Below are 18,509 nucleotides of genomic sequence, written 5' to 3'. Positions count from 1 at the left end.
TTCATGGGAAATAGATGGGGAAACAGTGGAAACAGTGGGAGACTATTCTTTGGGGCTCCGAAATCACTGCAGATGGTGACCGCAGCCATGCAATTAAAAGATGCTTGCTCCTTGGAAGAAAAACTATGACCAACCTAGATAGTGTATTAAAAGGCAGAGACATTACTTTACCAATAAAGGTCCATCTAGTCAAAGCTATGGTTTTTCCAGTAGTCATGTATGGATGTGAGAATTGGACTGTGAAGAAAACCGAGTGCCAAAGAATTGATGTTTTTGAACTGTGGTGTTGGAGAAGACTCTTGAGAGTCCCTTGGACTGCAAGGAGGTCCAACCAGTCCATCCTAAAGGAAATCAACCCTCAATATTCATTGGAAGGACTGATGCTAAAGCTGAAACTCCAATACTTTGGCCACCTATTGTGAAGAACTGACTCATTGGAAAAGACCCTGATGCTGGGAAAGATTGAAGGTGAGAGGGGAAGGGGACAACAGATGATGAGATGGTTGGATGGCATGGCCGATGCAATGGATGTGAGTTTGAGTAGGCTTCGGGGGTTGGTGATTGACAGGGAAGCCAGGCATGCTGCAGTCCATGGGGTCGCAAATAGTCAGACACGACTGTGTGACTGAACTGAACTGACTGAAAAAGGATTTGGAAGACATGTAAATTCATGGAACCAACCATTTCAATGGATCCAACCTCTGCCCAATAGTGGTTGAAGGGGCAAAAATACTTGTAGAAAACATTTCCGGTTTCAACAGTTGTTTGCCTGTCCTGAAGGTCACCTGCAGAGGTCCCCTCCCTCCTGATGGCCTCCTGCATCTCTCTGCCTGAGGGGCTTGACCCGTCATAAGACTGTGTTCATGTCTTGAGCTTGGGGGTCGGCTGGACTCATTGGGAGTTAGTTCCGTGGGAGTGACCTGCAGCCTATGAGCGACAGAAGTTGGTCAGTAAATACTTCAGCGTTCTCATCCCTCACTGGGAAAGTATTGAGGTGGATCCACACGGTTTTCCAAAGGACCCTGGGGAGACTGGGTGCCAGTTGCCCACAGGAGGAAGACATTGATGGACAGCCCGATTTTGCCTGTGTGAGAGCAGAGCCTGTGGAAAGATGAGCGGCCTTTCTTCCACACTCCTTCACACAGGGTGGGTGTGTCTCACCTCACCTCTCTTGGCCCGCTTCCACATCAGATTATGCTGACAAAAGCCAGCTTCACACAGGTGATGACAACACCTTGTCTCGTCTGAACCATGAATCACTCTCTTTCCATTTCAGATTTTCTCAGGGTCCATGTCTGAGGGATCTCCTCACTGCCACCCCACCCTCCCAGGATCAAACACACACAGATTCCAAACGTGAGGGAATTATTTTCCAATAGCCAACCTTGTCAATGGGAGACTTTTTAAAAAAATCAGTGTTGATACATTCAGACCTAGTTTATTTCTTTTTTTTTTTTAAATTTAAGTGTAGCTGATTGACAATGTCTATTTCAGGGGTACAGCACAGAGAGTCAGTTATACCCATGTGTGTATACATACATATTATTTTTCAGATTCTGTTCCCATTGGTTATTATGGAGTATTGAGAGTTCTCTGTGCTAAACAGCACGTCCCTGTTGATTATCTATTTTATATATGTGCTCGTGTGCTCAGCTGTGTCTGACCCTTTGTGACCCCATGGACTGTAGCCTGCCAGGCTCCTCTGTCCATGAAATTTTCCAGACAAGAATACTAGAGTGGGTTGCCATTTCCTCCTCCAGGGGATCTTCTCGTCCTGGGGATCAAACCCGTGTTTCCTGGGTTTCCTGCATTGGTAGGTGGATTCTTTACCCATATGCCACCCATGAAGCCAATATTTTATATATAGTAACATGTATATGTTAACCTCAAATCTGGGGTTAATGTCCTGGTTAAGGTCATTTGGAGCCAGTCTTACTCTACTGCTAAGAAGGCTTCTCGAAGCTTCCACAGGATGATGGCTCACAGTAAATAAGGTGAGGTTGCTAGCATTGTTTTGATAGAGGAATGAATTAGTGGTCAAAAGGTCAAGAGAGGTGGAATGTTAGAGTAATTTATTACAGGAAACCAGAAAATCCAGCTTCTTACTTGAAATGCTCTCCCATCTCACACCCTTCTCCCCACCTCCCCCAGTAGAATCTAGAAATGTGTTTTACACCTTTCTAAAACAGTCAGAAATGTGCTGGGTGAGGGGAGCACCAAATCCCTTGAGAGGTTAATTGGTAGCTGTTTTCTATAGGGTGGAGACACTGCCATGTGCTGAGCTCCCTGTTATCAGTGTGGGTAATAGGACCCCAGTGCTGCAAAGGCCACGTAGTGGCATTTAACTGACAAGGCAAAGCAGAAATAATTAATATAATGGGTAGCAAAGCTTGGATGGCAGCCAATGGACCCTGAACTTAAAGGAATTTATGGCAATGACCATGGGGACATGGCAATGACATTCTTGGGGACAAAGACACTGGAAGTTGTGGGTCAACCTTCTCCAAACAGCTGAAAGACCTTGAGAGCAAAAACTGAGGCTTCCCCCAAAAGAAGAAATTCGACTTTAAGACAGCAGCATCAACTCCTACCTAAGTTTCCAGGGTGTTGGCCTGCTCTGTGGTTTTCAGACTTGCCCACCCCCAAATTGCATGAGCCAATTCATTAAAATAACTCTCTTGACAGATTGATAGATTATGTCTCTGGAGACCCTGGATTGACACAACTTCCTTCTCTGACTTTAAAACCCCATGCCGGTTCCCTGGATACCACTTCCCCAAATAAACTGTTCATAACAAGTTCTTTCCCAGGCTTTATTCTACTGAGAAAACCCAGCCTAAGACAGCAGGTCTTTGAAAAGATGGCCACTTTTACATCGTTTCAGTAAAATTTTGTGATAAGCCAATTGTTGTCTCACAGTAAGGACTTGTTATTCGTAGAGAAGTTCAAAATATTGAAATGAAACTTGATTAATGCATATGTTCTTGAAGCTTTATTGGGAAATTTAAAATGCAAATGAAAGATGTCAAAGTCATGAGTTGGGAACTGAGTCACCAACATTTGTAACCATGGAAAGCTATTCATCTTCAAGGTTGTTTGGATTCTCAGTTATATGGAGACTAATAGGAAGGATTTACATCAGGGAATCTGTCCAACATCCCTCTCCTCTCTCTCCCAACAGAAGCTAGAATCTGGTCACTTTTCATCATCTGCAAAGCTACTACCTGGCACCATCCATCATCATTTCTTACCTGGGCTATCACAGACTCCTGTCTCCCTGTTTCGATTCTTACTCCTCTTCCATCTACCCTCTTTCCAGAAGTTGGAGGAATCCTGGTAAAACTCAAACTCAGATCATGCCATTCCTCTGCTCACAATTACTCCAGACTTCCTATTTTGTGCAGCAAAAAAGCCAACATACAAGAGCTTTTGGGGCCCAGTGTGATCTGGCCTCAGTGTCTTTCTTGGTCTCATCTGTTGTTCTTTCCTTCATTCACTCCAGAGCCTATGGTTTCCTCACTCTTCCTCAAGTGTACTTGACACGCTCCTGTCTTGAGACCTTGCTGCTTACCCCTCCTGTAATTTTCCTCCCCTCCACATCTCCCTAGGGCTTCCCTAGTAGCTCAGTTGGTAAAGAATCTGCCTGCAATTCAGGAGACCCCGGTTTGATTTCTGGGTTGGGCAGATCCCCTGGAGAAGGCCTGGGTTACCCACTCCATTATTCTTGGGTTTCCTTGGTGGTTCAGCTGGTAAAGAATCCGCTTGCAATGCAGGAGACTTGGGTTTGATCCCTGGGTTGGGAAGATCCCCTGGAGAAGGGAACGGCTACCTACTCCAGTATTCTGGCCTGGAGAATTCCATGGCCTGTATAATCCACAGGGTCCCAAAGAGTCAGACACGACTGAGTGACTTTCACTTTCCATGTCTCCCGGGCTCACTCCACATGGCTGCCCCATTCATAGCTCCAAGGGCCACATTGTGGCATAGACACATGCTGGAGATCGGCTAGCCAATCCTCTGTCAAGTTGGGAAAATTGAGAAACACAGGTTGAATGGCTTCCCAGGTGGCACAGTGGTGAAGAATCTGCCTGCCAATGCAGGAGATGCAAGAGACTCAGGTTCAGTCCCTGGGTCAGGATGATCCCCTGGAGTAGGAAATGGCAACCCACTCCAGTATTCTTGCCTGGAGAATCCCATGGACAGAGGAGCCTGGCGGGCTACAGTCCATGGGGTCACAAAGAGTCAGACATGACTGAGTGACTGAGCACGCAGGCACGCAGGTTGAACGAGTTCCCGGATCTCACATAAGACAGAAGGTTGGCAAAAAAAGCCATGTTTCACAGACTCTCCATTCTGAGAGATGTTTCTCAGAATAATTTTGTTTCGAGAAAGAGGATTTGGCAACGGATCATTCAGAGAACACTTTCATCCGTGTTTCTAGGCGTAACATGGGGTGGATCTACTAGAATGGTGATGCCTAGAATGATGGATGGGTGTTTAATCCCACACTGTGTGGAAGAGGAGCTGGAAAGCTCAACACTCCCCCCACCCCCATCAACCCCTGCTAACAGGGGGCTCCGTGGTGGTAAACCCCATGGGAGACGACTAGGGGGAGAGGCAGAGCAGGCTTGTACTTTGTGACTATGTCACAGTCAATATTCCCTGGCAGGTGCAGAGAATGACTCACTCCCCCCTACTCCTCTGAAAATGTCCCTTCATGTTTCATAAACAACAGCTTTGCTGTGCCATTGTCTCCCTTAGTTATTTTCATAATTCATAATTATCTTAGTTCTTAAAATGTAGACGTACATTTAAAAGCATGATCCAATCGTGCTTGATTGCCGCCACATTGTGTTCAAAGTAATTACCATTCATTTGGCTTTTGAGGCTGTTGAATGAATTTTCCACATGAGATTCCTTAATTTGTACATATTTTATTGCTATAAAATAGGTATTGGCAAGCTGCCTAAACTCTAGCGAAGGCCTTTAATTCCTATCACTATGTGAGAAAACAAATTGAGTGCAAACTGAGAGGCTTAAGATAGAACACTTGAAATGGATTCTTCTCTCTTTTTTTGTCTAAACCAAGTTTCCCCAGGTGTGAGACACAGGTAAGATTAAGGTAGCTTCGTTTGGGCTGAGAGCTCAGGATTATTTTAGCATTTGTATAATAATTATAATGTTCCCTCTGTGATGGCAAAACCTCTCTTCCCCAAACCATTATTCCTTGGGGGAAATGGATATTTGGAGAGAGAAGGTTATTGCTATTTTTCATGAATAGTAAGAGAAATCACATGGGCTTCCCTGGTGGCTTAGCTGATAAAGAATCCGCCTATGGTGCAGGAGACCTGGGTTCAATCCTTGGGTCAGGAAGATTCCCCTGGAGAAGTGAATGGCATCCCAGTCCAGTATTCTTGCCTGGAGAATTCCATGGACAGAGGAGCCTGGCAGGCAGCAGTCTATGGGGTCGCAAAGAGTCAGATAGGACTGAGAGGCTAAAAAAAAAAATAGAGAGAGAAATCACATACTCACAAAATAGAGGCAGGAAATTCTGGGTCAAGGTAGAGACCTGGGCTACATGTTTAAACCAGGGTGGGCTCTGCCAAACTCTATAGCCTTCAGAAGTTGTTCTACTTCTTTAGACCCAGTTGACTCACTTGTAAAATTAAAGTGTTGAGATAAGTGATTTCTAAATTTAATACGTAATTTGTTTTTCTGAGGTTATCAGGGTATCTTGGATTTATGTAAGATCTTTTTACGGAAGCCTTCTATAGGGTTTTAAAAATCACATGTACCCTCTTCTGCCCACTAGTAAGTGAGATGAGAGATAAAGTTGTAGAAAGCATTCAAGTGTTGGGTAGATGGCCTTCAAGGTCTCTCCAGGTTTCTCATAATCCCGAGATTCCTTGATTCCTTGTGGGCAGTGGAAGTCTTCCTGGTTTGTTCAGTTGGGTTTCCCACTACCCTCCAACCCAAATCCTTCCCACCAGCTCTGAGTCTCCCAGAAAAAAAAAAAAAAGACAAAAACAAGCAAACAAAAAACCGCCCACACATGAGTCCATGCTTATGCATTTATTGTCCTTTAAATGCCTCCTGTTTTATTGACTATGCCAGAGCCTTTGACTGTGTGGATCACAATAAACTGTGGACAATTCTGAAAGAGATGGGAATACCAGACCACCTGATCTGCCTCTTGAGAAATTTGTATGCAGGTCAGGAAGCAACAGTTAGAACTGGACATGGAACAACAGACTGGTTCCGAACAGGAAAAGGAGTTCGTCAAGGCTGTATATTGTCACCCTGCTTATTTAACTTATATGCAGAGTACATCATGAGAAACACTGGACTGGAAGAAACACAAGCTGGAATCAAGATTGCCGGGAGAAATATCAATAACCTCAGATATGCAGATGACACCACCCTTATGGCAGAAAGTGAAGAGGAACTAAAAAGCCTCTTGATGAAAGTGAAAGTGGAGAGTGAAAAAGTTGGCTTAAAGCTCAACATTCAGAAAACGAAGATGATGGCATCCAGTCCCATCACTTTATGGGAAATAGATGGGGAAACAGTGGAAACAGTGTCAGACTTTATTTTTTTGGGCTCCAAAATCACTGCAGATGGTGACTGCAGCCATGAAATTAAAAGACGCTTACTCCTTGGAAGGAAAGTTATGACCAACCTAGATAGCATATTGAAAAGCAGAGACATTACTTTGCCAACAAAGGTCTGTCTAGTCAAGGCTATGGTTTTTCCTGTGGTCATGTATGGATGTGAGAGTTGGACTGTGAAGAAGGTTGAGCACCGAAGAATTGATGCTTTTGAACTGTGGTGTTGGAGAAGACTCTTGAGAGTCCCTTGGACTGCAAGGAGATCCAACCAGTCCATTCTGAAGGAGATCAGCCCTGGGATTTCTTTGGAAGGAATGATGCTAAAGCTGAAACTCCAGTACTTTGGCCACCTCATGCAAAGAGTTGACTCATTGGAAAAGACTCTGATGCTGGGAGGGATTGGGGGCAGGAGGAGAAGGGGATGACAGAGGATGAGATGGCTGGATGGCATCACTGACTCAATGGATGTGAGTCTGGGTGAACTCCGGGAGTTGGTGATGGACAGGGAGGCCTGGTGTGCTGTGATTCATGGGGTCTCAAAGAGTTGGACACGATTGAGCAACTGAACTGAAATGCCTCCCACTTTGCTCTGCTTCCACCCAGGTTTAGAGCTATTGGCATTTACTTGGTTCCATAGCATCATATATTGGTTTTTAGTGTTTAATACCTATTTCCCTTCTTTCTAAAACTAATTGTATTAATATATTCCTTGCAAAAAGAGTTGATGTTGTTTTCTTCCATCTTTGATTTCACCCACAGTGAGAAGTGTTGTTGTTTTATCATTCTGTTGTGTCCAACTGTTTGCGACCGCATGGACTGTAGCCTGCAAGGCTCCTCTGTCTGTGGGATTCTCCAGGTAAGAATACTGGAGTGGGTTGCCATTTCCTCCTCCAGGGGCTCTTCCCGACCGAGGGATCGAGCCCATGTCTTGTATGTCTCCTGCACTGGCAGGTGGGTTCTTTACCACTAGTGCCACCTTGAAAGCCCAGATTAAACCATGGAAAAAATGAAAATGTTAGCCGCTCAGTTGAGAATACTGGAGAGAATAGCCATTCCCTTCTCCAGGGGATCTTCCTGACCCAGGGATCAAATCAGGGTCTCCTGCATTGCAGGCAGATTCTTTACCCTTTGAACCACCAGGGAAGCCCTTGTAAGATTAGACCATAGCCTCTGACAAATCATATGCCTCCTCGGAGCCATGCTTATGCTATGGCCAGCAGTACCCTTTCTGCATCTGAATTGCCAGTAGACCAAATGGACCAGAATCCTGGAGTGAGGGAAGTGGGAGAAGCAGATGCAAATTGGCAGGAATCTGCACTATTGAATTTTTTTAAACATTTTATCTTTTTTGGAAATAAATTTAGATGTACAGGAAGTTGCAAAGATAATTCAGAGAGGTCCCAGCTAGCCTTCACTTGGCTACTCCAATAATTCTATCTTAATAATTATAGTAATTATTAAGTAGCTATTTACTTAACTAGTAACTATTTACTTTAAAAATTACTAAAAAATTAAATAAAGATACTGCACTGCTGAAACCAAATGTTTGGGGCTTCCCTCCTGGTCCAATGGTTAACAATGCACCTTGCATTTCAGGGAATATGGGTTCGATCCCTGGTTGAGGAACTAAGATCCCACATGTCTTGGAGCCACTAAACGTGGGTGCCACAACTAGAAAATCCATGCCAAAATGAAGAGTCCTGCATACTGCAACTAAGACCCAATGCAGCCAAAACAAACAAATAAATGTTTTAAAAATTGTATAAATATTGAAAAAAGGAACCAAATGTGTGATGTTGGTATTATGTACCAGCTTCCCAGGCAATTGTCAGGCAATATGGAATTTGAAAGTGAAATTTGCTCAGTCGTGTCAGATTCTTCGTGACCCCATGAACTATACAGTCCATGGAATTCTCCAGGCCAGAATACTGGAATGGGTAGCCTTTCCCTTCTATGGGGGATCTTTCTAACCCAGAGATAGAACCCAGGTCTCCCGCATTGCATGCAGATTCTTTACCTGCTGAGCCACAAGGGAAGCCCAGGAGCATGGATAATCAATGGGTGCTTCTGAGGGTCAATGTGACATTACCCAGCCATCCCTCTGAACAATGAAGAGAGAAGTGTGTCCTGGCTGCCTCAAGTGTCAGGAGCTTTCTATCCCCTGTCCAGCTCAGAGTCTATGTATGACTTGCATTTCATACCTCCACATGCACGAGTGGGCAGGTGTCTGAGGATCTGTGTCTCTGGCAAACTCCTAAATGATGCTAGTGCTTCGGGTTCATGACATATGCTTCAGGGAAGGAGGTTCTAGAGCTGGATCACCGACTCTGAGCTTCACTGACTGTATGACCCTAGGAACGCTGTCAAGCCCAAATTTCCTCATTTATATGATGAGGGTAGTTAAGAGGGTAATGCTCTCACAAGAATACTGTGAGAGTAGGTGGCATCATACTATAGCATGCCTAGCATGGGTCTGGTCCCAGTCGTCACTCATTAAATCCTTTCTTTTTCCCCACCACCAAATGGAGATGACCTTCCCATGGGATCGTGACGAAAAGCTAATCTGAATATGTCCAGAAAGAACAGGGCTTTCGAGCTCCTTCCAGAACCTACTAAGAGATTAGACCTTGTCCATTCTGCAATGATTTTGGTTAGGCCATAGTCATTTTTGGCAACCCACTCAAGTATTCATGCCTGGAAAATCCCATGGACAGAGGAGCCTGGCAGGCTATGGTCCACAGGGCTGCAAAGTGTCGGGCATGACTGAAGCGACTAAGCACGCAGGCATAGTCATTTTTGCTTTGGAGTCTGTTTTATCATCTATCCCTAGTTCAAACTGACCTTTAATGTATAACCGCTTGAAAAATGAGTGTTCTTAAGGGAATAATTCTCTAAAAAGGGCAACTCCACCTCGTCGCTCATCTTCTTGGAGACTAGGATCCCAGAATCTGGCTTGGAATCATCCTTCTGACCGTGCATTTTCTACTGGGGAGAGAGGTCCTGAAACTCAATTCATTGTAAAACACACAGTGGTTACAAGCTACCACAGTCAATGATATTCCTTTTATTACCACTCAGATGAGAACAGAAAATGACATTGGAAGGCAGTGAACTCACCAGAAGGGCAGAGAAAGTCATTAAATTCAACATGCATCATATTTCATAATCAGAACCCTGCAGTCAGCACTGACACCACAGAACGAGCTTGTTGCCATCACAATAATATAAAACCCATTGCATCTGCTTCCTTTGGCTCTTTCTCTTTGGACCTCGCTGGGGCCAGGCCATTAATCACTGGAGACAGGGCATGGTGCAGACCACTGCACACCGGATTGCATAAATTGAAAATACATCAGTATTAGGGAGGAGCACTGACTTTAGTTTATCTCTGTTCGAGACTGTGGCTTCTGAAAGCCTGTGGTGTTTGTACAGTTGGACCACCTCATTAGAGCAACTGCCCCAGCTTGGAGAAGGTGTGTGGCCCCTCAAGGTTTCTGTGGAATGAATGAAGAAGCAGCCTTTTCTACAATCAGAGGAGCCCACCCTGAGACTTTGCTGGAGAGCTGATGGATTCTCTTAACAGCATCTCAGATAGCACGTAGGATATGTGTACCCCCATGTGTCAGGGTGGGTCCCCAGAGGCAACATATGCTTGTATAGGATCGAGGCTGATCTTAGAATTTTATTTTGATTTTGTGTTCCATGCCAAAGTGTATGAGTTTGTTTTAATTTAAAATATGCTTATTTACATGTTTAATTTAAAATATGTAATGTTTTCCTTATATCCCTTAATATTGACAATCCAAGGATATGTGGCAAGAATCTCCTGAGTCTTTGGGGGCCCCTGACATACTTGGTTTCAAAGTTCTAGGAATGTTTACTTAAGAAGTGTGTGTCTATGGGATAAAATTCTGAAATTTGATTCAATGATATAAGAGCCTTCATGAACGAACTTCTAATCTCATGTCTGAGCACACAAACCCAGCAACCCTCATTTCCAGCATGCTGAATATCTGTATGGTTTCCTCACTGTCTCTAGCCCTTCAAATGCAATGTACCAGTTTCTTTCTGCTACTATGGAACAGCTTCCATAGTAGCTATTTATCTATTGATAAACACCAGTTTATCTATGGTGAAAAGGTCACACCGGTTTTAAATGGCAGAGTCAGGAATCAAAACTTAGAAATACTAGCCCACTTAATAGACCTTTCACTTATAATTCAAGAAGTGCTTGAATTACAGCAACATGGATGGACCTCAAAAACAACATACTAAGTGAAGAAAGCTGGGCAGAGAAAGACAAATATCATATGATATTGCTTCTATGTGGAATATTAAAAAAAGATATAGAGGAACTTAGTTACAAAACAGAAATAGACACAGTTCAGTTCAGTTCAGTCGCTCAGTCGTTACTGACTCTTTGCGACCCCGTGAACCGCAGCACGCCAGGCCTCCCTGTCCATCACCAACTCCCAGAGTTTACTCAAACTCATGTCCGTCATGTCAGTCCTGCCATCCAACCATCTCATCCTCTGTTGTCCCCTTTCCCTCCCACCTTCAATCTTTCCCAGAATCAGGGTCTTTTCCAATGACTCAGTTCTTCCCATTGGATGGCCAAAGTATTGGAGCTTCAGCTTCAGCATCAGTCCTTCCAGTGAATATTCATGGTTGATTTCCTTTAGGATTGACTGGTTGGATCTCCTTGCACTCCAAGGGACTCTCAAGAGTCTTTTCCAACACCACAGTTCAAAAGCATCAATTCTTCAGTGTTCGGCTTTCTTTATAGTCCAACTCTCACATCCATACATGACTACTGGAAAAAGCATAGCTTTGACTAGATGGACCTTTGTTGGCAAAGTAATCTCTCTGCTTTTTAATATGCTGTCTAGGTTTGTCATAGCTTTCCTTCCAAGGAGCAAACATCTTTTAGTCTCATGGCTGCAGTCACCATCTGCAGTGATTTTGGAGCCCAAGAAAATAAAGTCTCTCACTGTTTCCATTGTTTCCCCATCTATTTGCCATGAAGTGATGGGACCGGATGCCATGATCTTAGTTTTCTGAATGTTGAGTTTTAAGCCAACTTTTTCACTCTCCTCTTTCACTTTCATCAAGAGGCTCTTTAGTTCTTCTTTGCTTTCTGCCATAAGGGTGGTGTCATCTGTGTATCTGAAGTTATTGATATTTCTCTGGGAAATCTTGATTCCAGCTTGTGCTTCATCCAGCCTGGCATTTCACATGATGTACTCTGCTTAGAAGTTAAATAAGCAGGGTGACAATATACAGCCTTGACATACTCCTTTCCCGATTTCGAACCAGTCTGTTGTTTCATGTCCAGTTCTAACTGTTGCTTCTTGGCCTGCATACAGATTTCTCAGGAGGCGGTCAGGTGATCTGGTATTCCCATCTCTTGAAGAATTTTCCACAGTTTGTTGTGATCCACACAGTCAAAGGCTTTGGCATAGTCAGTAAAGTAGAAGTACACATTTTTCTGGAACTCTCTTGCTTTTTTGATGATCCAGTGGATGTTGGCAATTTGATATCTGGTTCCTCTGCTTTTTCTAATCCAGCTTGAACATCTGGAAGTTCATGGTTCATGTACTGTTGAAGCCTGGCTTGGAGAATTTTGAGCATTACTTTGTTAACATATGAGATGAGTGCAATTGTGCATTAGTTTGAACAGTTTTTGACTTTGCCTTTCTTTGGGATTGGAATGAAAACTGACCTTTTCTAGTCCTGTGGCCACTGCTGAGTTTTCCAGATTTTCTGGCATATTGAGTGCAGCACTTTCACAGCATCATCTTTCAGGATTTGAAATAGCTCAACTGGAATGCCATCACTTCCACTAGCTTTGGCTGTAGTGATGCTTCCTAAGGCCCACTTGACTTCACATTCCAGGATGTTTGGCTCTGGATGAGTGATCACACCATCGTGATTGTCTAGGTCATGAAGATCTTTTTTGTATAGTTCTTTCCACCTCTTCTTAATATCTTCTGCTTCTGTTAGGTCCATACGATTTCTGTCCTTTATTGTGCTCAGCTTTGCATGAAATATTCCCTTGGTATCTCTAATTTTCTTGAAGAGATCTCTAGTCTTTCCCATTCTATTGTTTTCCTCTATTTCTTTGCAGTGATCACTGAGGAAGGCTTTCTTATCTCTCCTTGCTAGTCTTTGGAACTCTGCATTCAAATGGGTATATCTTTCCTTTTCTCCTTTGCCTTTCACTTTTCATCTTTTCTCAGCTATTTGTAAGGCCTTCTCAGACAACCATTTTGCCTTTTTGCATTTCTTTTTCTTGGGGATGGTCTTAATTACTGCATCCTGTACAATGTCATGGACCTCTGTCCATAGTTCTTCAGGCGCTCTATCAGATCTATTTTGTTGAATCTATTTGTCATTTCCACTGTATAATCATAAGGGATTTGATTTAGATCATACCTGAATGGTCTAGCAGTTTTCCCTATTTTCTTCAATTGAAGTCTGAATTTGGCAATAAGGAGTTCATGATCTGAGCCACAGTCAGCTCCTGGTCTTGTTTTTGCTGACTGTATAGAGCTTCTCCATCTTTGGCTGCTAAAAATATAGACACACAGACATAGAAAATAAAGTTGTGGTTACCCAAGGGGAAAGGAGTAAATTAGGAGGTTGAAATTAACATATACACACTATTATATATAAAATATATAAAATAGATACAACAAGGACTACTGTAACACAGTATAGCACAGGGGACTGTACTCAATATATTGTAGAAACCTATAAGGAAAAAGAATCTTAAAAAATATAAAAATTAATCACTGTGCTGTACACCTAAAACAACATTGTAAATCAACTCTACTTTAATTGTATGTGTATTTACATATATATATCTATCAAAAAGAATTTTAAAAGAAGTGCTTTAAATGTTCAGGAAGATACCAGACATGTTGCAGTTAATATACAAAACCAATCTGTGATGAAAAGTGCAATAACTAAATCAGATCATTATTGAAGCAGTAAATGACTGAACTGATGTGGCAGAAAATCAAATTAACCAAATAAGAGTCAGAATCAAGAAAAAGACACTATATACAAAATTAACAGGAAATGAGTGAAAGTGATGGGCATAGGAGATAGAGCATAGAACTCCCATCTGTCATGAAAGGAATTATAAAAAGAGGAAAAGACAAAGCAAATGGGGCAGAATTCACAATCAAGGATAGAAGTGAAGAACCCTCAAAACTTAAAAAAATAGTAAACCTGAAAAAATTAAATGGTTACCCAACTCCAGGTAAAATGAACAAACAGCATCACCAATATATAGCTTTCTAACTGTTAAATTCAAAAAAGTAATTTACCTTTACTTAACTGGAAGACTTAGCACGTAAGCACACACAACTGGAAGATATGCAGATGATGCCACCCTAATGGCAGAAAGTGAAGAGCCTTTTGATGAGGGTGAAAAAGGAGAGTAGAAAAGCTGCTTTGAAACTCAGCATTAAAAAAACTAAGATCATGTTATCCACTTCCATCACTTCATGGTAAATAGATGGGGAAAAAATGGAAGAAGTGAAAGATTTTATTTTCTTGGGCTCCAATATCACTGCAGACAGTAACTGCAGCCATGAAATTAAAAGATGTTTGCTCCTTGTAAGGAAAGCTATGACAAACCTAGACAGCATATTAAAAAGCAGAGACATCACTTTGACAACAAAGGTTCATATAGTCAAAGCTATGATTTTTCCAGTACTCATGTACAGAGTGAGAATTGGACCATCAAGAAGGTTGAGCACCAAGGAATTACTGCTTTTGAACTGTGGTGTTGGAGAAGACTCTTGAGAGTCCCTTGGACTGTAAGGGGATCAAACTAGTCAATCCTAAAGGAAATCAACCCTGAATACTCATTGGAAGGACTGATGCTGAAGCTGAAGCTCCAATACTTTGGCCACCTGATGCAAAGAGCAGACTCATTAGAAAAGATCAGTGCTAGGAAAGATTGAAGGAAAAAGGAGAAGGAGGCAGCAGAGGATGAGATGGTTAGATAACATCAGTGACTCAGTGGACTTGAGTTTGAACAAACTCTGGGAGATGGAGGACAGAGGAACCTGGCATGCTGCAGGCCATGGGTTTGCAAAGAGTTGGACATGACTCAATGACTAAACAACAACAATTGTAGAGGGGGTGTGATCAGTGGGGTTCAGCGATGAACTGTTCCATTGTTTTAATCAACCATGAGCTGTCAAATTACCCACTCTTGCCTTTCAAGGGTTTCTCAGGCAGATCCAATAACTTCTTAGTCACTTCTGATTACTAAACATCTAGTATTCTTGAATACTTTGATCTCAAACTTGATTTTACTATCATATTTAATTCTAAGCTCTACTCTCCGTGCTTAGAGGGCCTGAGTAGCCCAAAGTGGTGAGAGGATTGCAGAGCATGTCTGGCCATGACACCAGCCACTCCATTAATCTCCCTTCACATCCGGACCCTCTGGTTGGTTGGGAAAGGTGATCAGGATTGAGGAAGTCATTGCCATATTTCAGTGGTTTCTTGGGCCTCTTCTGATTTCAGCTGCTGGTTGCCTCTGCTGGTGTATCCATTGGTGTTTTCATAGGTGGGACATGAAGTTTTCTTGAGGTGAAGTTCAACTTCACCCTAACCCATCTTTCACCATGGACACCCTAGCCCATCTTTCACCATGGACACCCAAACGGGCATCTTCTTTTGCCCTTCAGCCATCTGGGCACCCAACTGAGACAGGCTGGGGCTTGGGACCCTCTGCTGCAGTGCCTGTACCTGGACAAGGTCCTCTCCTCTCCTCAAGCAACAAAGACACCTTGTGTTTTTGTGTTTGAAAAGCAGGGCCAGGGCTATGCATGAAGGCCAGGGTAGAGGAATATCCATAATTAATGAAGCTGAATTGCAAGGGGCTGGACTGAGAAAGTAGGTATTAAACTTAGTATCTTCTTCTACAATAGGCCTAAGTACTTGAACATGACTATTTTTTTTTGTATCCATAGGTACATTGATATGGGAATTACTGCCATAAATCCCACGGATCTCATTTGTCAAACATCTGGACTGCTGGGGGGGGGGGTGGGGTGTGTCAGGATATGTCAATGGTGGCGGTAAGGACAGCTGCACATTGAAGCTTCATGAAGATTAAGGTACTACTTTCCCCAAGTCAAGGGCTGTCCTTTTTCAAAAAAATTAATTAAGCTGCGATTCATGGGGTCGCAAAGAGTCGGACACAACTGAGCGACTGAACTGAACTGAACTGAAGTTGCACCAGCCTAAGTTGCAGCATGCGGGATCTTCGATCTTCGTTTCCATGTGGAATCTTTTATGCAGCACATGAACTCTTAGTTGTGGGATCTAGTTCCCCGACCAGGGACTGAACCCAGGCCCCATGTATTGGGAGTGCAAAGTGTTAGCTACCGGATCAGCAGGGAAGTCCCAAGGCCTCTCCTTCTTTGCAGAAGTTGTGGAAAGTTTCAACCAAAATTCTATATCCACATGGTAGATTTAGCTGGTGAGTTTATCTTCCTTTCCTTGGCAAGAATACTGGAGTAGCTTGCCATGCCCTCCTCCAGGGAATCTTCCTGACACAGGGCTCTAGCCTGCATCTCCTGTGGCTCCTGCACTATAGGCAGATTCTTCATTGTTGAGCTACCAGGGAAGCCCATTCTTTCCCCAAACCTATCTAAACTATATTAAAGATGTGCAATGTGCAAGAATGTTATTTTTTTGTGTATTATATGTGTTGGGGAAGGGAGAATTTCCCCATCTATCCCTCTCGAGTCCTTGTGACTGAAGTTATAATCAAGTTTACACAAGACAGATTAACAGGAAAAATGTGTGTGTGTGTATGTGGGAGAGGTATAGGTTATTTTTTTTAAATCCCAAGTAATTTGTCAAATATTCTTTTCCTTCTCCATTAATTTGTATGATTTGTTGAATAATTATGTCATCTCTCCATAACATGGTTCCATTTGGGAACTTTATCCTAGTTCACTCATCTATTTGTCTATTCTTGAGACCTCACCTCTTAATTGTTATAGCTTATAGAATATGTTGATAAGTAGAAGGGAAATTCCCTTCTTGATTATTCTCCAATTTTGAAGAATAATGTATTTATCACTTAACATTAGTATTCATTCATTAAGTTTCCAAAGTTACCTTTTCTGAAAGTTCATTGAAATTGTGTGGAATTATTATCAGTGATATATACAAATAAAGTTTATCAGGACTTCAAAAAAGGACTAAGCTTGGAAATTCTTAAAGGATAAGTTTTCCTAGTTACTGTTAGTAGGTGCAAACCATCCACATGTTACACTTCTTGGGGAACGATTTTCCAAGCAAGGGGAGGGGGAAGAGAGAGCTCTCTACTCCACGGTCAATTCCAGAAGTCGCTGGATTGACATCTGGAGGATTCTCAAGGGGTCAGGGTCTGACCCGAGCTGCTGCATCCAGTCAAGCTGTCATTCATTTGTAAAAGCTGCACAAAGACATACTTAGATCTACAAACTCTGGCATTTTTTCACCGAGAACCCTTTCTGCTGAAAGGCTTGGAGGGCATAATTCAGAACACCGTTGACTAGGTAGGAGTGGGAACTCTTGAAAAGGAATATTATTTTTGAAAAGTAATAGGAAAAAAAGTACATGTGACAGTGAGTAAAGCAACCAATCCTTAGAGAAGTCATTCAAAATACAGAGGGTGTGTGTCTGCTGTGGTGGGGAGGGGTGGCGGCTAAAGACAGGTACAGAAGCATGCACACAGAGGGCGGTGGGTTGCCAAGTCTAGCTTCTTACTGTAATCATTATTAGACAAAGATCCAAAGACTATAAAGCAAGTCAATATTTCTTTCTCTGTTTTCTTTAGGAAGGTGTGCTCTGGTAAGGCTGATAAGAATGTGAAGCTCAAGTGGGAATCTGATGTATGACACACAGAGCCCAGCCTGGTGCTCTGTGATGACCTAGAGGAGCAGGACTGGGGGGCGGGGGTAGGAGGGAGGTCCACGAGGGAGGGGATATATGTATACATATAGCTGATTCACTTGGTACAGCACAAACTAACATAACACGGTAAAACAATTATACTCCAATAAAGAAAAAATGTGAGGTTCATCATTACATTTCATTCTCTGTAAATTAGCGAATTGGTGTCTGGGCTTCCTATGTCAATCTCTGAATTTTGTTAATTTCTAAACAGATATCTCCTCTTCAAAATGTTAATATAATAATTCCTGTTTAACCACAGATTTTGAAAGTGAACGTGAAAGTGAAGTCGCTCAGTCGTGTCCAAATCTTTGTGACCCCATGGACTGTAGCCTACCAGGCTTCTCCATCCATGGGATTCTCCAGGCAAGAATACCGGAGTGGGTTACCATTTCCTTCTCCAGGGGATCTTCCCGACCCAGGGATCGAACCCAGGTCTCCCGCATTGGAGGCAGACGCTTTAACCTCTGAGCCACCAGGGAAGCCCAATCTCAGAGCTTAGGACCATGTAAATTATGGTATAGAAGTTCATGATCAAATAAACTTGTCCTCATTAGAAAAATGAAGATGTAGGAAAGGGGACCTCTGTGAAGCTTTGTAGTATTTTTCCATTACTGAAGTATTAGTAGTAAATATTGATCAGTAAATAAGCATAGCATTAATAACATTTTACCAATATTTAGTGATAATGAGATGCCATATTTATTAATGTCTGTGTTTTATCTCTCAAAGACTTTCAGGATGTTCTCTGTGTATTGTTTCACTGTGTGTGTGTGTGTGTGTGTGTGCGCGCGCGCGTGCGCACACGCACACACATGCGTGCTCAATCATGTCTGACTCTTGCAACCCATTGGACTGTAGCCCGCCAGGCTCGTCTGTCCATAGAATTTTCCAGGCAAGAATACTGGAGTGGATTGCCATTTCCTA

General features: G+C 42.7%; 1 long non-coding RNA gene across 1 annotated transcript in view; it reads left to right on the top strand.

Annotated features, from left to right (window-relative positions):
• Positions 1 to 16,303, top strand: part of LOC129637866 (uncharacterized) — a 42,306-nt gene extending 26,003 nt beyond the window's left edge. The window contains exons 2-3 of the long non-coding RNA XR_008707609.1: positions 7,368 to 7,464; positions 15,605 to 16,303. This is a non-coding gene — a long non-coding RNA (uncharacterized LOC129637866). The remainder of the gene's footprint in view (positions 1 to 7,367; positions 7,465 to 15,604) is intronic.
• The last annotated feature ends 2,206 nt before the right edge of the window (positions 16,304 to 18,509 follow it).

The sequence above is a fragment of the Bubalus kerabau genome, chromosome 23 (genome assembly GCF_029407905.1).
Source record: "Bubalus kerabau isolate K-KA32 ecotype Philippines breed swamp buffalo chromosome 23, PCC_UOA_SB_1v2, whole genome shotgun sequence".
In the NCBI taxonomy this organism is placed as follows: Eukaryota; Metazoa; Chordata; class Mammalia; order Artiodactyla; family Bovidae; genus Bubalus; species Bubalus kerabau.
The sequence above is the reverse complement of the archived record's forward strand: the minus strand, read 5'-3'. Positions and strand labels throughout refer to the sequence as shown.